Genomic DNA, 27,524 nt, shown 5'->3' with positions numbered 1-27,524 from the left:
TACTTTTCTCACTGGTATTCTGCCTCCTCCCTGATGAATCTTTCCTGAATCCCAGAGTGAGTGACCTCATGTGTCCGCTGAGCATGATTCTAACGTAATATGCATCATAATTGATTTTTCACTGTTTCTGCATGTTTATGATCCAGGCCTATGTTAGAAATTCTTTGTGGGTAGGAGGATGCCATGGCTTTGAATCATTGCATAGTGCCTACCATGTTGGAGATATAATTGTAGTTGGGAGAATTAAAAGAATAAATGAAGAGTCTCCTTTAAAACTTTTTGGAAGCACCTGGGAGAAAAATAAATAAAAACTGAAAAAAAAGTAAATGCATGGTCACTCAGGTTGTAGTTTCTTTGTGCCCGAAAATGTTGTTGTTACCATTTAATTCAGATCCCGTTTAATTTTTGTTTATTGTTACCTGCAAGTGGGATTTACAAATGAATATCCCCAAAAAATGCAGTTAAAGAGAAGGAAAAGGAAGATACTGAGTTGGCTTATTTTTTAGTTCTATTCTTGTCCCCAGTAAAGACTGCATCTTCATGGAGTTGACTTATTAGGCTTATTAAAATTAGTATTAGCTAAAACTTAATGTTACACTATTTTGTGCCAGGCACTGTTCTAAGCATGTTGTATGTATTGTTTTTATCCTTACCATAAGGCTGATATTATTATTGTTATTGTTATTAAGTATTGTTTCCAATTTATAATGAGTAAACTGAGCCACAGAGGGGCTAAACATTTTTTTCCAAAGTCAAACAGCTGATACAGGATGGATTCAAACTTAATCCTATTTCATTATTAAAGAAAATATTTATGATTTTGTCCCATGTTCCAGACGGTCTTCTTGGCACTGGAGATGAAGCAATGAATAAGGCAAAAGTTCCTGCTCTAGGTGACTTATTTTATGTATAAATACAGAGTGTCAGACAGTAATATGTTGATGATGAATGGTAAGCAGCATAAGGGGGGAAACGAAGTACTGGGACAGGGGGAGAGTGGTGTTTACCATTATACAGAGAGTAATCAAAGAAGGTCTGTCTTGGGGCGCCTGGCTGGCTCAGCTGGTAGAACATCTGACTCTTGATTTCAGGGTCATGGGTTCAAGCCCCGCATTGGGCATGGAGCCTACTTAAAAAAATTAAGGTCTGTCTCATGGGCTCACATTTCAGCAGAGCCACGAAGGAAGTGAGCCAACCAGATAGATACACTGATCTTGGCAAAAAATATTCCAGGGAGGTGGAATACGAAGTGTGGGCTCCCTTCCATATGAGCATAATCAGTATGCTCTAGGAATTACAAAGAAGCCAGCATGGCTAGAGCCCAGTGTGATAAGTAAATAAGAGTGGTAGGAAATAAAGTCAGAAAGGTAGAGAAGAGCCATATCTATGAGAATCTCTAGACAATTGTAAGCACTTTGGTTTTTAACCATTTAAAATGAAAGATAATATAGGAATTTGAGAAGAGGGGTTTATCTCACTTCTGTATAAACATAATCTCATCACCTGTTGTGTGGAGAGTAGACAGTAGGGTCAAGAGAGAAAGCAGAAGGACTATTTAAGATGCTTTTGGAATTATCCAGATTAGAGATGATGGTGGCTTGGACCTAGTGGCAGTGGTAGAGGTAGTGGTGGATGGTAGTTTAGGAGATTAAGTTATGGATACATTTTCAAGGTAAAAAAAGTAGAATTCGCTGTAAGAGTATGTCTTAATCATGCTTTCAAACCGCGTTTGGTGGATATTTTGTGATTGTCCCTTTACAAAGCAGAAGCAAAAGGCCAGGGGTTGACCAGTTATGTCAACTACCTTGTAACAAAGAAAGACAGTATAAGAGAACCATCTCTTCATGAGTGAGCATAGGGGAACAGCAGTTGTAAAGACTGGTGTGCAGTTCTAGAATGGCCCAAGTATACCAAAACTGTATGAGAGAATGAAAGAAAGCCTCCTAAGAGAGCATTGAAGACATTGTCAATATGCGTATATGCGTATCCTGAAATATATATATATGTATATATATATATATATATATATATATATATAAAACCATATATATTACTATAACTATAACTATATATATATATGAAAGCCACTGTCCATAATCATAACTATTCAGTTTTCTGCCATAATATTTTAAAACATTAAAAACCTAATAGCAGTGCTTGTGACAATATTTTTTGACTTATAAGTTGAGTTTGACATTGTCTTTCTCAGGTTGAATGTGAAATAGTTTTCTGTCTTAAAAACATCAGAAGCATTGAGTAGTAAGCTAGCTGAAGAACATCTAGAAAGTTTCACTTATGAGAACATAAATTTAATGTTTTACAGTGCTTAGACTATGATGAAGTTTAAGGTTCCAGAGTAGGCAGAGAAACCTGGGTAAGCGATTAATAGTTTAGTATCTCATTTCCTATGGGAATGTGGCTTTCATTTGAAGAGGAGAATATTATAGTCTTATTTAGTATAAAATTCATATATTGTAGAAGAGTTTGTTAGAAGTCCCAGCTGGGTTTTTCCTGAATTTATTATCTTACAAAGTCAAATACAGATGCATCTTTCATAAAAGGAATAAGCTTATTCTAAAGAGTACTATCTGAGACTCTTCGATCAACTTATTACATTTTGATGACCATTTCAGATGAACAGTAGAAGTAGAGTAACTGGAAGAATACAAATGAACTTAAAAAGTTATTGATGAACAGCAACAGAATTCAAAGCTCAAAGCTGTCTAACAAACAAATTTTAGGCAAAGTGGCTTACAAAAGGAATAATTATTCTTAGATATGTTAAAGCTGTTTGCACTTAAACAGGCCATTAAAAAAATTATTCTTTGGGCCACTTATGTTCAGTGACCTAACATTTTAAGATAGATTTGGTTCTGAGGTAAAAAAAAAAAAATTCTAAAATAATTCCTCATAATATCATTTTCCTTATAAAGTAATTCCTTAATTAGAATCAGAGATATAGCCAGAACATAATGGGAACAAGAGAAAGATGTTTGAGTGTCAGAGGTACCTACTAACTTCTTAATTCAGCCTTGTTTAGAGAGCATATGATGAACAGCCTTTGTTTTATATAGTCCCTCAGTCATAAAACAGGTTCCAACAGCAGAATCATATTAAATGTGTGTCTGTTGAGAGGGGAGGATAAATAGGAAAGAAGTGGATAGGGTCATTGGGGCAGGAGATATGAAAACAGCTGGAAACCTGACATCGAGGAAAAGGACAGAGTTTACAGTACAGAATTATAAATTGATGGGTTAATGATGGATTTTCCTAATAATAATCGAGTCAACAAATCCTACATTATCATTTATAAGAAGTCTGAACGTAGTACTCCCTAGAAAGATTGCCATCTGCAGTAGTTTACCAAAAAGCTTCAAATTTCACCCATCCTTGAATGAATGCCTTTTGACAATGTGGCTTGACAGCTTCTCCCCTGAAAAGTCTCTTTCTCCACTTTCTTAAATCAGGGAAGGCATTATGAATTAATTTGACCGATAGAATGTGGCAGAAGTAAACAGCTCAGAAAACAGCGAAGTATGCTAATTGAAGAATGTAAGCAAGTTCCAAACGGATTTGACTACATTCTTGAGTGGTAGGTCCTACTCAGTTATTAGAGGCAAGTTACTTTTGAAGCCTACGTCATGAAATTATCTAAGAAGTTGTAATCACATAAAGTATCCTTTAACGACTCTATTAAAAACAAAATCCTATGCTGAACAGACCCTTTCATTGACCTGATTTTTCTAGCCTAGTATTTTATTATATTTTAGCATATTGAAACAAATATTTGCTTTAATTTTAATAGCCTAAGAACAAAATCACCATGAACAGTTAAGGATTTTACACTTTCCAGATTTCAAACTTTTAAACACCAAAAAAAATGCGCCCCTTCAGATTTTAGTTTTATTCTTTCTAATTTAAAATGAGGTCATACATCCTTTAAAAAAAGAACCAGATTTATACCAGTGAATGTCTTAGTGGTTAGAGCCGCACAGGTAAGTTTGTGTAATGGCGTTTTAAAAGACATTCCCAGGCAATTAGCTGAACACACGAAGAAAGAAATTAAAGAGTGGGTGGGAGAAGAGCTGCATATTTTTGACAATAAAACAATAGGAGATGGTTTTCAGTTTGGTACAAGAAACAAGGAGGTGAATGTCTGTATAAGATTACTGTCTCTCTCTCTCTTTCTTTTTAAATAGTAAGAGATGGTGTAAAAATCTGTGTGAATCTGTTAGAGAGTGGTGAAGTTTCCTTTTGTTTGATCTGCAATTGTTGTTGTAAGCCATTAGGTAAATTTTGATGCACTTTCAATAAAAAGAACTATTAATGAATTAATGTTTGTAAGTCTCTTTGAGCTCATCAGATGAAAGGTGTTATGTAAGTGTAAAGTAGTAGTATTGTGGTGGTTTCTATGGCAACAGTAACTTCCCCACCTTACAGTGACAAGAACTCACAAAGTAAGGTGGGTGAATTAAAGTTGCTATGATAACTTTCTGCACTTTCTAACTTAAAGCATTTGAAGCTGGTACTTCAATATTGTGTAAGTATTTTCTTTTTATTAACATAAATTGTATTTGTTCATATAACCTTTCCTACTGTTATTACTGGTATATTTCATAGTATTCTGATTATCAAAGGAAAAGACAATTCATCTTTAAACTACCTGGATGTGGCGGGATCCAATGGAAGGGGGCTGGTGGTATGGGCCGTGAATGAATTCACCCAAGGAAGAGCGAAAAAGGTAGAAGCTTATTGAATACACTGCAAAGGGGCAGGAGGCAGGACAATAAAGGAGAGACTGTCTTCCACGAGGCAGTGGTGAGGGGCTATATAGATATAGGGTGGAGTGAGGGATTGAGGGAGCATATGGAATTTCCCCCACCCCCCCTTTTTTTTTTGGTAATATTGGGAACTGTGCCTGGTTGTAAGTAGCCAGTTGGTTAGTTAGGGCATAGGGCTCTTTCGAGGTAGGTCACTTAATGAGCCTGTCAGCATTCAGCTCACTAGTCACTGTGGGCCCTTTTGCCTTGCTCAAGTTTTCATTGCTCAAGCCTATCGCCTAGAAGTGGCCTCTACAACTGGGTATTATCATTTCAAAATGTCCTTCTTCCTCATTCCTCTGTTCTTGGAACCAGAAAGTTCTGGGGTTCAATCTTATCTCTGCTAGAGTGTGATTTAAAAGCAAGTTCTCTTCTCTTACTCTGTCATCAGTAAAATGGAAGTGTAATGAACACTATCTCAAAAGATCCTTGTGAGGACTGAATGCAGTCATATATGTGAAGTGCTTAGTACACTGTCTGATGCATAGTAAATAAACAATAACTACTAGCTACTCTATATTGTTATTTTCTATCCTTATAATAAATGCAGCTGAGCTCTCTATCCAATAGAACTTACTGTTATTAGGGAAATACTCAATATCTGCATTATACAACATGGTTGCCACTTGCGTCCTTGAAATCTGGTCTAATGCCATTGAATTGCTATCAGTGGGAGAGTCTGTGTCGTGTGAATGGAGATTTTGGCTCCTGAGTTTTGTGCGAAAAGATTCATATGAGCCGGAAGGAAAGTAGCAAGCACAAAGTCATTTATTAGATGAAAAGTAAACTCTGGGTAGGAGAGCGGGCTGGTTCCAGGAGGTAGAAACAGACCCTAGGTTGTTGTGGGACTGGACATTACTGGGTCTCCCTGGGCTGGGAGGAGCTGTAATGTACCCTGGGGTGGTGCTCAAGAAGGCTGCCTCCAGTCATTTGGGGGGGTGCTCCTCCCACAGGTTGGGAGGGAAAGTTTTTGACCCTATGAGGTTTGTACCGAACCGAACCCTTGTGGCAGCCTTTCTCCATTCCAGGGCCTATAACCACAATGCAAATGCATTATAATGAGTCTAGGGGTACACCTGGGCAGAGGTGTAAGAGGAGAATGGCATATTCCACACCTGTGGCTCTTGATCTGTCAACCCCAATGTCTTGGAAGCCACAAGGTCAGGACGTTGTGCATCTGGGCGTCTAATGTGTAACCTGTTTATCACTGTCCTTGCCTCCAGCTCAGGTCTCTATCATTCCTCTTCAAGGACTTCGGACTCTCCTATCTAGCTTCCACCTAACAAAATAACTGAACTTAAAATTTTATTTAATTTCAATAAATTAAAATAGTCACATTTGGGTAGAGACTACTGGTATTGGGTAACACCAATCTGGTGTAAACCTTTAATTTTTTCCCCCCGAGAATATATCTTATTAGCATTCCAGTTGGAGTCCTGGGTTTCAGTCTCTGGCATTTCCTCCTTCCTGATGACCGTGCACACTAATAGGAACTAAAATTTTTATCTTTATTTCTCCTTTAATTCTCTCGTTTCTTTCTACCTTAGTTCTGTTTCTGCTCGGTAACTTTTCCTTGTCAACTTCCCAACTACTTCTTTTCTATGTAGTTCTCTGCTCATTTTTCTGTTGTCAGCTAATTCCACATTGTCTTAGCCAGCCTTTCTCCTTTTAGCTCTACCAGGGAAAGAAAGTTGCTTTTTTTTTCCTTTTGATAAATAAAACTTTCTTATCTATTCTCTTGACATAATTTCTTCCCAGCTCCTTTGAAACTTAGTTCCATTGTCATTCATTCTTTCTTCAGTCTTTCCTCAACACCAATCTCTTTCATTCAATTGCAAATATAAACTATTGCTCCTTTCTCCTTTCTTTCATTATCAGAGCTCCAAAAGAGTCATCTAGGCTTCCTCATCTTCCATTTTTCCCTAAGTATTTTGTTTATGTGGTCAATCATATACACTCCTTTTTCATAGATCCCCAAGGACTTCTTCCTGAATTCACTTTTATTTTATTTTATTTTATTATTTTATTTTATTTTATTTTAGAGAGAGAGTATTTTTATTTTAGGGGGATAGACTCAGGGGGAAAAAGAGGGAATCTTAAGCAGGCTCAAAGCTCAGTATGATCTCCTTACAGGGCTCTAACACAGGAACCTGAGATCATGACCTGAGCAGAAACCAAGAGTCAGACGCTCAACCGACTGAGCCTCCTAGGTGCCCCCTGACTTCACTTTCCTAATCATCATTTTCCTTGACTTTAAAATACCTGACACAATTCCACAGTCTTATTGAAACTTATTCTTACTTTGGCCTCCTTAAATAGTACCATCTGATGTTGTCTCCTGATTGTTTTGTAACTTCTATGGCTTTTTTAAGATGCTTCCATTTTCAGGTTGCCTGGGTGGCTCAGTGGGTTAAGAGTCTGACTCTTAATTTCTGCTCAGGCCATAATCTCAGGGTTGTGAGATCCAGCCCCGCATTAGGCTCCCCACTAGGATGGAGCCTGCTTGGAATTCTCTCTCTCCCTCACTCTCTTCCCCTCCCCACTCACTCTCTCTCTCAAAATAAATAAACATTTTTTTTTAATTTAAAAGTTTTTATTTAAAAAAAAGTGATGCTTTTGTTTTCCTCTTTCTTTCTATACTGTCTCAGTACACTTACTGCTGGCCCCTGGTAAACTCTCTCATAGACTTCTACTTGGTCTCCAATCTGAATTCACACACCTCCAACCCGTTTCTGTCTTTCTAAATGCATCCTTCCAAAGTCAGCTCACCATCATGTGACTGTTTTGTACAAAAATCTTTCATATTTATCTGTTTAAAATCTATAGCTTGAACTTCAACCAACCGGGCATATTCTAGCTGTGTTTATTTAGCCTCCTTACTTATATCTTTTCCACTCTGTAACCCTGCAGTCCTTAAAGTGTGATCTAGGGAATCTTCAGGGTCCCTAAGCCCTTTCAAGTTGGCTGTGAGGCCAAAACTATTTTCATATTAATACTAAGATCTTATTTGTCTTTTTCTCTAATTCTTTCATGAATATACAATAGAGCTGTACAGAGGCTAACTGACATTTGATGATATCATTGCTCTGGCAACTAATGGCAAATGTACTTGTCTGTTCTTGTGATATAAAATTTTCTCAGTTGGAGGCACCTAGGTGGTTCAGTCAGTTAAGCAGCCAACTTCAGTGCAGGTCATGATCTCAATGTTTCCTGGGTTTGAGCCCCACATTTGACTTTGTGCTGACAGCTCAGAGCCTGGAGACTGCTTCAGATTCTGTCTTCCTCTCTCTCTGCCCCTCCCCTGCTTGTGCTCTGTCCTCTCTGTCTCTCAAAAATGAATAAACATTATTTTTTTTGAATTTTCTCAGTTTAATGGCAAATAAACTAAGTATATAAAGAGATCATCCACTTTTTTTCTTTTAAGGGAGAAGGTGTTTAATACTTTATGAAAGGGTAAAGTAAAAAGGTTAAAAGGGAGTAAAAGGTTTGAGAACTTCTATTGTAACCTAATGTAACTTTCCCACTCTTGTTTTTCTACAAAAATTATGCTCATATTTTCTTTCCTACCCCTATTTTAAGTATCATCTACACTTCAATCTTTAGGTAAGATGCTAAGCCCTTCTTTCAGCCTTTCCTGATATCCACCTTCACCCAAAACAATATATAATCTTTCTTGTTTATGAACACTACCAGTGGTACTTTATTTGTGTCTTTTTTAAGAAAAAAATGATGTTTATAGTATTAATATATTTAGAGGATTCCTAGATTTGCTTAATTCCTTGAATCAGTGATCATTTACTTTTTAATCTTTGTATTTCTACTGAACTTTACATATTTTAGGCACTCTAATTTTTTAATGAATAAAATTATTCAAGTATTCAGCTATCAGTTGACTCAACAAAGATTTATTTAGGGCCATCTGAGGGCCAGATGTTTGAAAAATGCTCAAGGAGTTTAGTTTCTCATAGTAGGCGATAAACTGTAAACAAATTCTTAACATGCTCATCTTATAGCATGCTATAAAATGTTTGAGTAGGGGTCATCAGAAGAAAAAATTGAGCAAATCTTTCTTTAGAAATGGGGTGTCAGAAACGCTTTAGAGAAGAAGCTATAAAGAGAAACTTTTGCTTGCCCCAAATCCTATAAGCCAGGAGCTTCCTACAGTACCTACCTAGTATACTTGCTAAGAAAAAGTTATCTTTCAACACTTGAAAATACCAAGATTTTAAAGAATATCCTCTGTTGTTTTGTTACTGTTTTACATTAAATTGTAAGTATCAAAATATCATAATTTTAGAGATTTACTCCTACAGGACCATGTAAATTATTTAATAAATTAAAATTGTGGTAAATATACATAGCATACAATTTACCATTTTAACCATTTTTAAGTATATAGTTCCAAGATTAAGTGCATTTGCATTTTTTTGCAACCATTACCAAAACTTTTTTCAACTTGCAAAACTGAAACTCTGTAACCATGAAACAATCCCTCCTCATTTCCCCTCTCCTAGACCCTGGCAACCACCATTCTGCTTTCTGTCTCTGTGAATGAATTTGACTACTCTAGTTATCTCGTATAAGTGGAATCATACAATATTTGGGGTTTTTTTGTGACTGGCTTATTTTACCTGGCATTGATGTCTTCAAGGTTCATCTTTCTTGTCGCACGTGTCAGAATTTCTTTCCTTTTTAAGCCTAAATAATATTCCATTGCATGCCTGTACCACATTTTGTTTATCCGCTCATCTTTTGATGGACATGAACATGTAACTTGGAATTATACATTTCATGTATGGAACTTATTGTAATAAAATCAGCAAAGGGCTGTACTTAGAGGCTACCTGGTAGGACATGAAGTTAAAGTTGTTATGTTATATGCTCAACAGGGAATCTACAAATATGTAGAGTAACATTAGAACATGTTTATCTAACCAGAATCCAGGCCAACAAGAATTCAGATTAAAAGTTCAGATTGAGTGCAAAAATACTCACATTTTGAAAACTACTACTCCAGTTTCTATGCAAACTATGAATTAGGCTTTCTTCATCAACAAAAATACAATATCTGTCAGCACAGACCCCGACACAGGGCTCGAACTCACGAGCCATGAGATCATGACCTGAGATGAAGTTGATGTTCAATCTACTGAGCCACCCAGGCACCCCTTTCAGAATATAATGTTTTAAGAAACAGCATAGCAGATGTGAATAGCCAGATCCTGTTTAGTGGCTGTGATCCTAGAGCTGTTGCTTCTGATGTTCTTAAAGCTGTTTCTTCTTTATTGTGTACTGTTAGTGCCATTACTTATTCTGATGATTGGTAGTCTATATACCTCTCAGGCTACAATGAAGATAATCAATTTCAGACTCCTACTAAAGTGTCCTCAGAGGACACACAACTTCTTGTCAGTGGGTCAGTCATTTTTGGTGCTGTGACTCTGCAACACTGTTACTGCTTTTAAAGAAAGATTGCAAAAATCATAGGACTGCTTGGGGACTGTGTGTGTGTGTGTGTGTGTGTGTGTGTGCGTGTGTGTATATGCACGTGTTATCTATTTTCTAGTATTTGTTTCTGGATTTCCACTGCCATAGATTAGTAGCACTGAATTATAGGAGGCATGAAAAAGGTGAGGAAATAAAGTTTTGCTTTTATTAACTATGTTGAATGTATCTTTTGACTTTGTTGAATATATCTTTTAAAGGAACTATGGTCACAGTTGAGGAGAAAATAAATCTTTGTTTTGGACAAATCAGACCAATAATTAAGCATTGTATAAAGACAACACTTAATGTGTTTATCTGTATCTTTTGTTGCCCTTGACAATATAATTGACATGTAACTATTTACCTGTATGTTAAACAGTGGTCATAAAAGTTTGATTTCTCTGGGGCTAGCTGAACATTCCCTAAAGATATTTTCTTTGTTTCAGTTTGTGGAGTCATGTCATCTGCAACTGAATATTCTAGGTAAATAAACAAATAATGCACATACTTTATGTACAATTTGGTGAGAAAAAGCTCAGTATGGTTAAGATCTTAGAGTACCACCTGGGGATGTAGCAGGAGAACAATATGCAGTTGTAATTAAATGTAAATTTTTTCAGAGGGTGGTCATGTTGTTGATATTTTGAATAGGGATAAAAAGGCAGAAAAATAATTGTTTGAATGAAATAACTTTAAAAAGGAAAGTATTTTACATTTTTAATGAAAATTAAAGATGCTGAATGAGAAAAAGTAAAAGTGATAGTTAAGGATCTCCTTTTCCTTATTTATTGAAACACACTATTTTTGAATTAGTTTATTTGATACACAAATTATATAAACCTGTTGCACTTCTTTCCAAATTTAATTTAATACCATTAAATTATGATGCAACTAATATGAATGTCTTAAATGAGTTAATGCAATTCTTTTTAGTGTATTTTTTTTAAATCCCCTTTGTCCTTCTATTCAATAAGACATGCAATTCAGAATTACGTTCTCCCCACACACTGTTGTCACGGATACTTTTTTTAAGTGTTTATTTATTTATATTGAGAGAGAGAGGCCATGGGGAAGGGGCAGAGAAAGAGGGGAGAGAGAATTCCAAGCAGGCTCCATGCTGTTAGCTCAGAGCCCTATGCAGGGCTAGATGTCATGAACCTTGAGAAAATGACCTGAGACAAACTCCAGAGTGATGCTTAACCCATGGAGGCACCCAGGCGCCCCCTGGTGTTAGGGATACGTTTAAGACTACCCATCAAAGATCACTTCATTTTAAATTTAGAATCATATGCATTTTTTTTTTTTTTTAGTGTTTATTTATTTTGGGTGTTGGGGGGGCAGAGAGAGAAAGAGAAAGAGAATCTCAAGAAAGACCTGCACTGTCAATGCAGAACCTGACATAGGGCTCAAACTCAAAAACCCTGAGATCATGACCTGAGCTGAAATCAAGAGTCTGACACTTAACCGATTGAGCCACCCAGGTACCCCTTTTGTTCATTTTCAGACAAATATTTAGAAAACTCTACTCTGTGGCAGGCACCTTTCTTGACTTTCTTGTTTCTTTGTGAAAATGGCTTATCTACATTCTCTCAGTAATTCATGACTTGAGAATATTGACTGCTTCTGTGTTCACGCTTTAAAAAATAAATACAGGGCGCTTGGGTGGCTCAGTTGACAGAGCATCCGACTTCAGCTTGTGTCATGATCTTGAGGCCCGCGTGGGGGGCTCTGTGCTGACAGCTCAGAGCCTGGAGCCTGCTTTGGATTCTGTGTCTCCTTCTCTCTGCCCCTCCCCTGCTCAAGCACTGTCTCTCCCTGTCTCTCTCTCTCTCTCTCAAAACATGAATAAACATTAAAAATAATAATAATAAAGAAATATATAAGAACACCCCCCCACAAAATTTTTTGATCAATCTGATTGAAAGGAAAAATAATTTTGTAAAATTTAATTTTCTGGGTTAAATTTGAGTCAACTAGAAACTCCATCTTTTTTTAATACTGTAGTTGGAAGTCTCAGTAAAATTTTAAAATACTATTTGCCTAGAAAGTAATCTGAGTTTAATTGTATCCTTCTAAGTTTCCTTTATACAATACAGAAATTACTAACTTACCTAGAATACTTTATATTTCTCCAATTTACTCAAGATAAATTAATTTTCTCATTTTATGATGTAACTTGGACTCACAACAGATAATAATTGTAACACTTCTCTAACAATGTATAACATCTCTTTAAGTATGTTATGAAATTTTATAGATAGGTTGGCAGAATGAGAAGACCTATTTAAAAAAAATCATATTGTATCCAGATGTCTTCATAAATCTTTATTAATCCAAAAATTCTATAGAGATTTTGGCAGTAAAAACAATTAGTGAAATTGCTAAAATTAGTGTGTGATGTGGTGCATACAGCCACATTAAGAAAGCCTGAAGAGTTTCACTAGTTTTCTTCCCTTTCATATAGGCCCCAAAACTAGACACCTAAGCGCATGGAGGTTAGAACCCATTAACAGATAATTAACTTCATCAGGAAGGTTTTTGGTAAGGAGAAGTGTTCCTGGGCAATGAGAATTTAGCAGGGCCAAATCATTGATTGAGAAACGTTTTCACTAGCTAGATGAGTATATTGGCAAATATTTTATCTTGTCTTTAATAAAGTTTCTGTGGATCTTCCAGGTGGTACGCCTAAAATGGTTTTCTAAAATGTTTGACTTGGAATGCAATGAAGAGTACTTCAAGAGAATTCAGAAAGCAGTGTGAGAATGGGGTTTTGAATTTCTTGCTGAAATTTCAGTGATATATCTTTATTGTGTGTACTTAGTGAGCATTTATTAATTTGGTTTGGCATCTGGGAAGATTCTAGCACACTGCTTGAGGACTGTAAATCCTAAAGAATGTGGGACTCTGCATATAGTTGTGTGGCTAAAAACCATTAGAAAAACCTTCATGGTTATACTTGTAATCTGGTTTCCTACAGATTTTCATCTAAGTGAAAGAATACATAAAAGGGTGCAAGCCAGCAAAAGGTTGCTGCTGTCAATTTTCAGGTCATGTTTATTTGAATATTTAAAAAGATAGTATTTTGTAAAATTTCTGACAATATATTCCTATAATCAGAATCTCTATTTCAATTCTAAAACTAATGATACTCTTGTGAATTTTACCTCACGTAAAATTTCCCTTGATAATTTGCCTTATTCCATGCTGTATGTTCCAAGAGTATCCACTAAGTTTTCATTAAAAAACAAAAACAAAAAAACAGAAGAGAAATTGGCAAGATAGGTGCTTTTATCTATGAAACAGACTATTACTTAGTGATTTTAATGCATTGAGGCCTTCACATAGATCTCATGCTACAGTTATAAGAGCGTTCACCTGGCATATAGAATAAAATAAATGCCTAGAATTAAAGGATGATTAAGAATTCTTTCAGGGTTCCTGCCTGGCTCAGTTAGTAGAGCATGCAACTCTTGACCTTGAGGTTGTTAAGTTTGAGCCCCATGTTGGATGTAGAGATGGTTAAAAAGAATATCTTAAAAAAAAAGAATTATTGCCAACAATAAACAACATAAGAAATAGCTATTTAATAATGGATGACTGTTTCTCTTAATGAAAAAAAAGGAAAAAAAGGTGGTATTTTTATTTTAAAACTTGCAGCCTGAAATTTGGACAGTCTGTACTCCATTCTTTTACTGAGTTAGATATGAGATAAGGTAAGAATATCCCATCTGTCAGGGCATGTTGTCTCATAAATCACATAGTTGTGTTGTTTTATTTAAATAAATATATGGAATGGCTCCTCTTAAACAGAAGAAATCTATGAAATGTATTTGTAAAGTAAGCAGGGTTGGAAGGAAGGGTCAGTGCTGTGAAATGGGCATGCTAACTTACTGGATCCCACCTTGTTTGAACCTATGTTCTGTCTTTTTCTTTGCTAATGTTACATTCACTTCAGAAGAGAGTCCATTGCCTGACCAGTACATTTCAGTGGAAGTGATTTTCTTAATCTCTGCTCTGAACATTGCTCAGTTAAATTCCATTCTATTCAGGAACTTCTATTTCCTGGAAAAAAAAAAAAAAGTTCAATCTTGGATTATATGGGTAGACTAGATTAGATGATGGAGGTGGGTCAGTGTTGGTGGAACTTGACCTGAATAGTCAATTAGAGAAAATGGAAGTATAAAATTGAAAGACACACACACACACACACACACACACACACACACACACACACACATATGTATTTCAAATTGTGTGTGTGTTTATTTTTTGAGAGAGAGAGAGAGCAAGTCAGGGAGGGGCAGAGAGAGAGATGGGGAGACAATCCCAAGCAGGCTCTGCACTTTCAGTGTAGAGCCCAATGCAGGGCTTGAACTGAAGAACTATGAGGTCATGACCTGAGCTGAAACCAAGAGTTAGATGCTTAACAGACTGAGCCATCCAGGAGACCCTGTTTTGTTTTGTTTTGTTGTTTTTTTTTAATGTTTATTTTTGAGAGAGTGAAGTAGGGAATGAGTGGAGAGAGATGGGGACAGAGGATCTGAAGTGGGCCCTGCACTGACAGCAAAGAGCCTGATGCAGGGCTCAAACTCATGAAACAGGAGATTACAACCGGAGCCGAAGTCGGATGCTCAACTGACTGAGCCCCCCAGGTGCCCCTGGGGAAGGAATCATTTGCTAAGTGGTAGGGAAACATAAAAATGCCAAGTCATCCAGGGTTATCAGTCCTTATGTAGTTGTGGCTGTGTATCCCAGAGATGATTGGGAAATCCTCCAACTGCCAATATCCTAAATCTTTCTTATGTATCTTAAAAGACTTGCCCTAAGGTTGGAGTTCTGCTTGTCTAGACTGCCTGCCTCATGTTTCCTGCATCTCATTTCTTCTGGTTTGAAAGAGATAGACAAAGCATCTTCAGTGTCAGGAAAGCAGCTGCAGAGGCATTGACCTCCACGTTAATGTTGTCCACTTACTTCCGTATGCTCTCTTTACATACCTGAGCACTCTGTTATTTGCTGAGAATGAGACTGTTTTGTCACCCAAAAAAAAGAGAGGGAATTGAGAAAATGGAAAACCAGGTATTTGTTCTGAAGATCAATCACAAATGTTGATCTGCTATTAAACTTGGTTCTATCTCATAAAAACAACAGCTGGTCAGCATGGAAAGGGAGAACTTACGTATTTTCTTATAGAAGTAAAAAGGAAAGGAAGGCAAGTACCAAAAGAGGACAGGATGAGTAAGAGAATAAAAGGAAAGAAAGAAAGAAAGTATGTTTAACTGATGTATTTTTTTTACGGTGTAGGCTTTGAGTTACAAAGGACATAAAAGAGCTGTATGGTGTTCTGTATAATCTGAGTGTGTTTAAATCTGCATTAGTAATTCTAGAGGTAGTTTTCTTGAATTCTTCTTTGCCATTTTCTTCTAATTTAGTCTTATACTCTCAGCCAAAAACAACAAAACAAACGTGGTTTTTGAAGGAATTCTCTTTTATTAACTTAGTGGTCCACTTCTTGAGCTCCCACTGAGCATCTGCCTCTGCAGAATGAATTAAAGTCAACTCCAGTCTGTGTTTGAACCTAGGAGCTTGTTTTCAACCTATTACCTATGGTTTAAAAATCTTTTGAACTTGGAAAAAAAAGTTTTTTTGAACTTAGGTAAGAATTCATACTTTAATTTTATGGCTTGAAGTGCTTTTTCTCCCGTTTCCAATTTTTTTTTTCAACGTTTTATTTATTTTTGGGACAGAGAGAGACAGAGCATGAACAGGGGATGGGCAGAGAGAGAGGGAGGCACAGAATCGGAAACAGGCTCCAGGCTCTGAGCCATCAGCCCAGAGCCCGACGCAGGGCTCGAACTCACAGACCGCGAGATCGTGACCTGGCTGAAGTGGGACGCTTAACCGACTGCGCCACCCAGGCGACCCTCCCCTTTCCAATTTTTAATATTTATTCTATTAGTAATGTTATCAAGAGTACTGCGTGTTTTTTCTCTGTCACAAATGCATTGGAAATACCAAGCAGTATTTATGTCATTTTGGAAATTTATTACTCATTTTGACTATTATGGTACCATGTATTTACATGTTTAAGGTTTACATGACCTTCATAGTTCTGATTTAAGTAAGTGACAATTATTTTAATAAAGCCGTTCTAACAAGCCTGACAGGTTTTTTTTTTTTTTTTTTTAATTTTAGTGTTTATTTCTGAGAGAGAGAAAGAGAGACAGACAGTGGAAGAGGGGAAGAGAGACAGGGAGACACAGAATCCGAAGCAGGCTCCAGGGTCTGAGCTGTCAGCGCAGAGCCTGATGTGGGGCTCAAACTCAGGAACCATGAGATCATGACCTGAGCCAAAGTCTGATGCTTAATCAACTGAGCCACCTAGGTGCTCCAAGCTTGAAAGTTTTTTATCAAAGTTATATGTCCTATGAAAAGTGAGAGAAGTCTACTTTAATAGACTTTTCTACTTTTGCTAACTTTAAGTATAATCAAAACTATTTACTTCCAGTAATTTTTCACAAAAAGTGGAGAAAAATTAAAATGTATTCAAAACTCTTTACGTTTTAGAATATAAGAATTATATAAGAAATATATATTTATAAGAAATTCAGAGGGAAATTGAGATATGATTCACATAGGTATGTCCCTTTTTCCACCTGCCTCTTAAGTAATTATTTTCACATGCAAATTCACTATTATAGTTCCTATCACCCTGTGCTTACTTTTGCTTACGCAGCATCACATTTAACTTATAATCTCTCTATGGTTTCAAAATATCATTCATTCAAAGGCATGTTTACTGCCTACTTAACCTGTCCTTAAGCAGTCAGCAGGAGAATAGCTTTTATCTCTGTGTCTCCAGTAGATAGTAAATCTGGTACTTAATAAGCGTTCAGTATCTGCAATGGTTGAAGAGCAAAAAGGCCTTTTATGCAACTTGAAATTTCAACCGTTGCTGTTCAACAGCTGGAAAGTTTCAGTCGTACAGCTAAGTAAGTTCTAGAGCTCTACTGTATGACATTATGCCTATAGCTAACAATACTGTATTGTACTCTTGAACATTTATTGAGGCTAGATCTCATGTTAAGTGTTCTGACTACAATAAAAAATGATACAAATGAAATTTAACTTTAAAGTATTTGTACATATTTGTGTAAATACAGTAATGCATTTTTACATAATTCTACTCAGCTTTTGCAGAATCCTAAAAGTAACCATCCTGTCTTTGCCTTTTCCTTCAGTGACTGCCTGTTCACCTTCTTTTTTTTGTTAAGTTTATTTATTTATTTATTTTGAGAGAGAGAGAGGGAGAGAGCGTGCATGAGTGGAGGAGGGGCAGCGAGAGAGGTAGAGAGAGAATCCCAAGCAGGCTCCGCACTGCCAGCGTAGAGCGTGACGTGGGGCTCCAACACATGAAGCTGTGAGATCATGACTTGAGCCGAAACCAAGAGTTGGATGCTTATCTGACTGAGCCACCCAGGCGTCCCTGCCTGTTCACCTTCTACCTTACCAATATTATTTGTTTGTTCATTGATTTAATTTTGACTTTTACATTCTCTGACTGAACCTGCCTATACAGTATAGATATTTTCAATTAAAAGCTAGAAACAAATTTATAAATGTAAAAGGTAGCTAACAAAATTGTCCTATCCCTGAATAAATGGGTTTTGAACTGTACTCACAATGTTGACAAACTTCACTATCATTGTGGCTTCAGTTATTTTCAAGGTCAACTTTTATCTCAGTTCAATTTCTATGAATATATCTCCTTAATGGTTTGATAGGGTTGTGGTGGAGCCTGAAGCATCGTGAGCTCCTCCTTCTTAGATCTGGATGCTATTAATTGTGGGGTGCGTCAGCCAAACAAGAATAAATCTTGCATAGGCCCTATTCTGTAGAGGTGATGCTTACATGATTCACCCAATGTGGCTGAATGATACTGAGTATAAGTTTTTATTGGTAATTGAAGTACCTCTTTTCCGCAATTCCGAAGGATCGCCTCTTACCTTCTACTTTATAAAGATGACAGAGGGATGATTTGAGAACTAAACTCATAGAACTAAATCTCACGAAGATAAGCTATAATTAGTGCTTATGTGCACATATTTATATAAGCTTCAAAGCTTTGCATCACGGACAGTCACCACTGCAGTATGGCTCCAGTGTTAGCTCTTAAAACTACAAATCCTATTTTATTATGGTGTAGGTTAAATCACTATTTTTCAAACTTTCAAAACAATATTCTATACTCACATAAATTCTGAAATGTATATTCTCAATTCATTTTATTTTGACTCCCAAAATAAAGTTAATATTGTGCCATATTAAATCAAGGCAGTGGAACAGAACACTCCTTTGTTTCTGTCTTACCTCTTTTGAAAAATCCCTGAATTAAATTTAGCACCAGGATTAGAAGGGCAAATATCTCTGTCCTGGTTCAGATCCATTGTCTATTCTATCTAAAATTTAATTTTTCTTTTTTTTAAAAAAAAAAATTTTTAACGTTTTATTTATTTTTGAGACAGGGAGAGACAGAGCATGAACAGGGGAGGGTCAGAGAGAGGGAGACACAGAATCTGAAACAGGCTCCAGGCTCTGAGCTGTCAACACAGAGCCCGACGTGGGGCCCTAACTCACGGACCGCGAGATCATGACCTGAGCCGAAGTCGGCCGCTTAACCGACTGAGCCACCCAGGCACCCCTAAAATTTAATTTTTCAATTTCCATGCCTATCCAGTTCCATGTTGATGAGTCAATAAATTAATATATTCATTCAACAAATATTTGACTGCATACTATGTGCCAGTCAGTAGTTTAGGTTTATTGGACTCCAAGTGAATTGAAGAGACCAGCATCCCTGCCCTTGCAGAGTTCACACTGTTTTAACCAGAGCTGGGATACTAATTATAGCAAATGCTGTGTATCTCTGTATGCAGTTTCACAGCATTTAACCTTTGTAGAGCCAACTTTTAAAAAATCTAAGCTATTTCCTTTCTTGATATTTGTAACATCTGTACAAATGATAATGACATGATGTTCCTCTTGTGTAAATGCCTGATGCAAAAAGAATGCCTGCCACAAAATACCTTCTGAGCACTTGGTAAATTTTGTTAGGAGTAGAATAACTGCTTGTCTAGAATATGGACTGTTTGTCGAGAATATGGACTGTGTGCCTTCTGAAGAATAACTTCCCCATTCCTCAGAATCCAATGGTTGTTTCTTTTATCCTGCTCGTGTACACCCCCATTACCCAACAATTTGAAATGAAATTACACGTTTGTTGTTTTTCTGGGGTTTTGTTGTTTAATTATTTTCTGTTCACTGAAATGTGGGTTATACTACCAGCATTTGTAACCAATGTACAGTTATTGACTTACTCTTCTCTGGCTATGGTTAACTAGTTTTTTTCTAGATAACAAAATAACTCTTAGTTTTCATTGTTCTCCAAGAAGACCTATGCTATATAATATGAAAACAGTACTGAAAATGTTACTGTAACTTTTACTTTTGAACATCAATTAGACGTTATCACCTAGATAACCACTGTATTTTAGTTTCTTCATATTTTTAGTATATTCTTCCAAATTGTGAAATTCACTAGACTAATGCTTTTATATTATGGCATTTTGCAGTAGAGTTCAAAAGACATTTGTTTTACATGCGAGCTTTGTACCGTGTAATTTTTTTTCTTTTTTCCTTTGTTTAAAAAACAATGAAATGATAGTATTTCTTTTAGGACATATTTTCATTTTTGTTAATTAAAAGACTGGAGGGTAGAAAATATTAAACAGTTCCAAGTGACACATTAGAACGCTAAATATCTTTCTTGAGTATCAGGAAGTTCTTAGAAAAAATAAATACAACAAAACTAACCCACCTAGTAATTGTTCTCTTCAGCAAATATAGTTCTGAAAGAAACCAGGTCAAACCCACTGAGAATGTCGGAGTGATGCTCTCCTCTCCTACCACAATAAACCTTAAATAAATTCATAATGTACCTTAAAAGGATGGAAGAAATTAGGAAAGGGAATGGTTGTAAATGTGAACCTCACAGAGACCCTTTTATCCGGGAAGTCTTCTTTGACTCAAATTAGGTGCTGCCCGTGTGCATATTTACCATGCTGGTCAGTACGCTGTAATAACTATTCATTACATATTCTTCGTTATACTGTACACTCCACGGAAGTAGGGTTGTGGCTTTATCCCCGAGCCTGGACAGTGCCTAGCATTTAGTAAGCAATCAGTAAACGTGTATGAATGTGTGCATGTAAAAGAATTCTAATTGGCCTCTTTAGCTTTCTGGTTTTGCCTTTTCCTTTACTGTCTTAAGTTTTTTGTTGTTGTTGTTTTGTTTGTTTCAGTGATCATTATAAGAACTGTGATCAGTAATCTATGACATATTTTAGTTTGATAATGTCCTTGAGCTTATGTTACTAAAATAATATATGCTTTTAAAAATAATATAAATAATTTTAAATAATAATATATAGTGCATATTTAAATAAAATTTATAAAAATGAAACTGTATGTTGTGGCGATAACCTCTTTGTTTATTTTTAAAATTACCTTCTTTTCTTTTGTATTTAATTTCGACTTTTATCAAAGAAATATGTGCGTACAGTTAAAAAAAATCAAGTGAAAAGAAAATAGCATTCTTCTGTCTTGTATCTTCCTACCACCCAGTCCAGCTATACAGAGGTTACAGATTTCTGGTATTTATATCCACAGTTTTTATACATCCACAACTGTAAATGATATGCTTGTTGCTATTTCTTGATTTATCAGTTTTTAAAATTAATTTTGAGTAATTAAAATGGAGAAACTTGTGGGAGAGAAAAGCATGCAAATAAAAAAGTGAATAAAATCTCGGGCGCCTGGATGGTTTAGTTGGTTAAGCCTTCAACTTGGGCTCAGGTAGTGATCTCATAGTTTGTGAGTTCGTGTTTCCCTCTCTCTCTGCTCCTCCTCCACTTGTGCTCTGTTTCTGTCTCTCAAAAATAAATATACATTAAAAAAATTTTTTTAAAGTGAATATAACCTAAGCTAACATTTGCTACAATTGATGTCTGCATAGGTTGTTTGGGGTCCATAAAGAGCAGGTAAACATTTTAGGTCTCCCACATTGCTTTTAAGATTAACTGTATTGTTGATGCTAACATTATCAGTAAACAAGAGAACGCTCATCTTTCTGTGTTCTTGCCAACACAATATAGAATCCAGCATTCAAATATATGCTATTCTGATGGCATGAAATGGTATCTCATCAGTTTTTTGATTTGTATCTTCCTAATAACTAGTGATTTTGAACATTTTAAACTATACTTGACAGTTGTTCTGGCTCACCCCTCTGAGAAACTGCCCTGTTGAGGGTTTTGCTCATTTTTTTATTGGTTTTCTCTGAGTATATATATTTTAATATTAATTCCTTATTGGTTTTAGGTCTTCTCTCAGTTTATTTATAAAATTTATCTGTGGTATCCTTCATTGAAAAATTCTCATTTGGTTTGGCCAAATCCATCAGTTTTATGCCTTATTATTTTAGGTCTTGTTTCAGAATTGTTTAATTCTAAGTGTCAAAAAGAATCACCAAATTTTTCTATTAGCTTTGAAAGGATAACTTTCACATTTAAAGCTCTTTAATCTCATTGGAATCCAAATTTGTGTATGGTATAAAATAAGGAGATAAGTTTATTTTTGCCATATTCTGAGACTGTTTTTCTTTCTCTACACAGTGAGACAACAACCAACGTTTTCTTTTACTTTGTGATAGTACCCTTATTATATAAAGCTCCCATTGATGCGTGGGTTTGTATCCGAACTCCATTTTCCAGTGTCTGTACCTGGCTTTGCTAGTAAGCCTGATATTTGGTAGAGCAGATGCCTTCTCTTTGTCCTTTATTTTATTTTTTTTAAATTTTTTAAAAGTTTATTTATTTTTGAGAGACAGAGACAGAGCATGAGCAGGGGAGGGGCAGAGAGAGAGGGAGACACAGAATCCGAAGCAGGCTCCAGGCCCTGAGCTGTTAGCACAGAGCCTGACATGGGGCTCCAACCCATGAGCCGCCAAGATCATGACCTGAGCCGAAGTGGGATGCTTAACCGACTGAGCCAGGCACCCCTCTTTGTCCTTTATTTTTGACGTTAACTTTGGTATTAATAGGCATCTAAAGTATATGCTTTTAAAATGCTTTTGTTGATTTTCTTTAAAAATCTAGACTTTATAGATTGATTTAGGAAAAATTGATATCCATGAATGTGAGGAGAAAGTAAGGCAATATGGAATTAGGAAATAATTTAGATTGCTATGTATTAATAAAAAATCTGCTTCTTTTGGTGGCCTATAGCAGGCAAAAAAGAATTATAGGAGAAAATTAACACAAAGAAAGTCAAGAGTGGAACCTGCTCATGTGCAAAATTTTATCATTAAGAGAAAAATGAACAACAGAAGCAATAGAGAAAGACTGCTAGAATGTGAAGAAAGGGCATTTGAATTACCCTAATTTTTGTGACTTTGAGTTACCTTGATAACTAAAATAATGGTTTCAAACTAATGCTTTGCAGAATACTTAAGACTTTGTGGAATACCCCAGAGGTACCTAGGGAAAGAACAGAGGTGGTAGTGAATACTGGGAGTCTGGTTCAACCAGAATGCCTCATTGTTATCTGTATATTTGGTTGACCCCTCACTAAGATTTCATTGGAAAAAAGGATTTGTAGCCAAAAGTGGGAACAATTTAAATAAAATTAGGGAAATGTCTAAATGCTCAACAAAGAAAAGAGGGCATGTGGTGTCATCCCTCCCTTTCGGTGCCTAAGGGAGGCATGGCTAATTGAACACAGGACTCCCTGCTAGACTCAGATTTAATCTCCATACAGATTTCCATGTGGTCACTACCAATCAGTCAGAGTTGGTGTGTGAATCAAAACCCGTTTTTTACCTATACACTACTAACTTCTGTAATTTTGTTGGAAGATTTGAGCTAAATCTTTCAGATTAAAGAAGGGAGAGACTAGAAAAGAGAGTAGTTAAATAGCAAATGGGTCTAGGATACACACGTTCTAATAAGGGAATAGCCCTTACTTTGCAATTATAAGGAGAAAATGCTTACTACCAACTTGTTGATTGTGGAAAGGCCTACAAAGCTCATTAAGTATGTGTTGAAGAGGCAGTTGAAATCAGTCATGTTTTCAGGTGGGAATCTTGAGACATAAAATAACTATGTTCTATAAATTATAAGTTAAAAAAATTTTTTAACGTTTATTTGAGAGAGAGAGAGACAGAGAAGGAGCAGGGGAGGGGAGACACAGAATCCGAAGGAGGCTCCAGGCTCTGAGCTCTCAGCACAGAGCCCAACATGGAGCTCGAACCCACGCACCACGAGATCATGACCTGAGCTGAAGTCTGATGCTCAACCAACTGAGCCACCCAGGCTCCCCTAAATTATAAAATTTAATCACCAAAAGTTTAAACCTGCCAAATCAATGTAAGAATGGGAAATAAAATCTGCATCTCTTAGAAATGGATCTCATGCTGTCTCAGTTGTCCTTGCTTTGTACCAAACAATGGATTTTAAACTTCTCTAAATTAATATGTAGAAAAGCATTTCCATGAATGTTTGAAGAGTTCCAAAGCAATTAATGCATTAACAATTAATTTTATTTGAGGTTGGGTATGTTTTATGCTCTATGAAGTCATTGAACTGAATGTGACATAAATTTAATTTTTGAAGCAGTGACAGTTATTTGTCTCTATTAACAGGGCTATTCTAATGTGATGCTGGGATTGAGTTTACCTAGGACTCCATATCAAGGTTGACTCAAAAGTCTTGTAGAAGATCTGGAAGAAATAAGTAAGTGGCCTTTTGGTAATGATTCTCTTTGGTTCATTGTGCTTATGTCTGCTTTTCTAGTGTGTATTTTATTCTTTAATTTTTTGGTTAGGTATCTTTGCCCAAATGTTAAGAAAAGTTATCAGTGAACCACAGAGACTTTCCACGTAGAACTATAGGAATATTCACCCTCTTGCCTTTCCCATTTCACTCCTTGCTGTGCTTTTCCTTCCTATTAAACTTGGTTTCACTTTTTTTTTTTAATTATCATGGATCCATATAGAACATGAATTTGGTTTTGAAATACTGAAAGGAAAAGATTAGTCAAGAAAAGCATCTGGATTATTTTGTTATCATTATGTGGTCTTTTATGCTGATATTTTCAGATTATTTTATTAAGATTGAGTTGATACTGAGGGTTTTGGAAGATCTAGGAATGCCAAAAAATAAATAGAATAACATGCTAGTAATGATTTTTTTTGAAACTTTGATTTCTCCTATAAACTTTTTGAGATCCAGCAAGTCAGCTGTTTAGAAAGCATTCATTTCCTTTTTAGTGTTATACTTCTTTAAATCTAATGGGAGTTTTCCTTGATATTTACAGTATCAATTTAGAGAACTTTAAATCTGTTGCTTGGTACAAAGCAAGGACCACAGACATGGCATGGGGTGCATTTCCAAAAGGTGTAGATTTATTTCCCACTCTTGCTCAATATAGAATGCTTCTGCAACATTATTTTTTCAGTGTCACCACTGAACTGTGATATCAATCAATTAAGATTTGGCCACCTATTGGTATGAAAATATAATTATAAAAAGAAAATTAAAAGAAATTTTAGGTGAGGAGTTCATATTATTTCTCTTAGACTCTACCCCCAAGTGGAAGGGAATGAACCATGGTGCCTGGTTTCTCCTGAATTCTTTTTTATTTCTTTCCCACCCCACTCCAGAATTCTTTATCAAGGGATTGCACTGAACGTGTATGTAGGACAAGCCTCAGCATCCTCACTGTTCTGCCTATATTGTTCTACCCCTTTCCAAAACTTTCTCCAGATGAAGGCTCCATATCTTCCCTAAGACGTATTTTTTCAGTGTGGTTGGATTTTACAGTCAAATATTTTTCAGGCAATTTACCTACTATTTTGCCTGTGGACCTCTTATTTTGTACTAACTTTATTATTTTGCCAGATATACAAGCAAAATGATTCCACACTTATTTATCATTTAAGATTTTAAAACACTTTGGCAACTTTTTACTTCCTTTTACTCTTTCACTAAACTCATTAATTTTACTCTTGCATTGCTTATGACCTAAGGATCACATTATTATCCTTTGTTCATTAGTAAGTGGAGGAACTAAAACACAAAGAATTTAAATGATTTGGAAAAAGTAATATAACTTGCTGTGATTTTACAGCTAATAATAAACAATTAAGTATTACTAGAACTGTATCTGCTAAGGCCCAATCTTTTAATTTTTTTTCTGGGTTATTTAATTTATGCTTACTGTAGATAATGGTGGTATTGATATAATATTTAAATTCTCAGTTTTTGGGTAAGAGGACATTTGTGTTAATAATAGTAGGTGGATTTAAGATTTATAAGTGGGAGTTACCTGCAATGAATATCATGGGACCATGAAAGAAATGATTTTTAAAAAATAGAGTCTTTTTCCCAGAAAGGAAACATATTTGTGTTTGAAGTTCTCAAAGACTGCTTCTAGAACTTGCTAATTAGACTTTTCCTAATCATTTGCTTATAATAGTTCTTATATTTTTAAATGAAGACCAAACACATATTGGTGGAAATAATGCATATGCAAAAGGCAATGGTTCATCTTAATGAAAAAATGCATTTCAAAACAGTGTTTTTCCTTGGGAATATGTAGAATTTATGGACCCAGAGCTGGAGGTATCATGATAGAAAAGAGTCAATGACAGAGAGGCAAGGGTTTGGGAATCAGGTAGATACGGCTTGGATCCCTGCAGCCGTTTGCTAGCATTTTTAATCAACCTTGGTTAGTTTCCTTAAATCTTTGCATATCGGTTTTCACACCATAAAACCGGGGACAGATATAACTGTTTGTTGGATTATTGTAAACATTTAGCACTTAATACATAGCTATTTTCAAGACATAGGCATTTTTTTTCTTCAATTTCCACTGCTGTGTTCCCTCCCCTCCCCAAATTACTAAAGTGAATACTTAGTTGAATCTTCCCATTTTTGAGCAATTTGTTTTAGCATTATCCCCATTTTGTCTCTCTGAGAGGTTAAATAACTTGCCCTAGCCTATACTTCTGAAGTGGGAACTACAATGTAGTTTCATGCAATTTGCACCTAAAACTGTGCTTGTGCACCTAAAACTGAGTAGTTGGGTGAGTATGTATGTGTGTGTTTTACTCCATCACAGTGACGATTATTTTCAGTTTCATTGTAAGAGTATTAAATCCAATTAAAATATAAGATTTAGTTATTTCAGTGTATTAGAAATAAACTTTATTCTCGAACTTAGAGAAATTGCTGTAAGTTTCATAAATACTTGTGAAAAAGTAAGCGTCATACATGACAAAATATTTGCTCAAATTTTCAAGTCATTGAAAAGAAAATGGACTCTACAGGAAGCTGATTTGGCTGAGGAGGGTCTGGGTCGGTGATTCATGTTCATGGCTCTCTGACAGCCCTTAACAAAAAGTAGCAGGAACAAAACTGCAGAGAGGAAGCTATAGAGTGAGTGTAGCTGTTGAGAATGCAAGCTTGCAAATCAAATTGCTTAGGTCTGAATCACGGGTCCAGGGCAAACTTACTGTATGTGAAACGTTGGAAAAATCATTTAAACTCTCTAATCCTTAATTTCTGAATCGAGAAAATAGAGGTAATAGTACCTCACTTCACAGAGTAGATTTGAGGACTACATTTGTGAATTCATACAAAGGGCATAGTAAGCATTAAAAAAATTAGTTATTTTGCTCCCTATTAGTTTCACAAGTTGACTGTAGTTTCAGGCTATTTAGCAAATATGCTCCATAACTTTGGGTAAGGAGATGGTAAAAATGAGTTAATTCTGTAAATGTGCTCTCTCTGTTTCAGTCAGCATGTATATTAATTTTCTATTGCTATGTAACATATTAAATGTTTAAAAGCTTAAAACACATACTTTTGTTAAATCACAGTAACCACAGATGGGGAGTCTAGGCATAGCTTCACTCAGGGTCTTATAAGGCTGCAATCAAAATACTGGCCAGGCTGCATTTTCATCTGGAGTTCATGGTTCTCTTCCAAACTCACTGGTTTTGGCTGAATTTAGTTCATCAGGGTTGTAGGACTGAGATCCTCAAGAGGCCATCCATGGTTCCCATGCATGTGTCCCTCTTCATATACAGTCCACATTATA

General features: G+C 36.0%; 1 protein-coding gene across 9 annotated transcripts in view; it reads left to right on the top strand.

Moving 5' to 3' along the window:
* FOXP2 (forkhead box P2) overlaps positions 1 to 27,524 on the top strand; it is a 570,611-nt gene that overhangs the window by 138,377 nt on the left and 404,710 nt on the right. For 8 of the 9 annotated variants that reach the window (XM_086692029.1, XM_086692022.1, XM_086692056.1 and 5 more), the window contains one exon: positions 24,064 to 24,154. The gene's annotated coding sequence lies outside the window, so the exon portion shown is untranslated. Of the gene's footprint in view, positions 1 to 10,753; positions 10,791 to 24,063; positions 24,155 to 27,524 lie in introns of all 9 variants that reach the window. The other variant, XM_086692037.1, reaches the window with a different exon arrangement.

The sequence above is a fragment of the Puma concolor genome, chromosome A2, assembly GCF_028749965.1.
Source record: "Puma concolor isolate L17-30 chromosome A2, mPumCon1.1.hap2, whole genome shotgun sequence".
Classification (NCBI taxonomy): Eukaryota; Metazoa; Chordata; class Mammalia; order Carnivora; family Felidae; genus Puma; species Puma concolor.
This window is presented reverse-complemented; position numbering and strand designations above follow the sequence as displayed.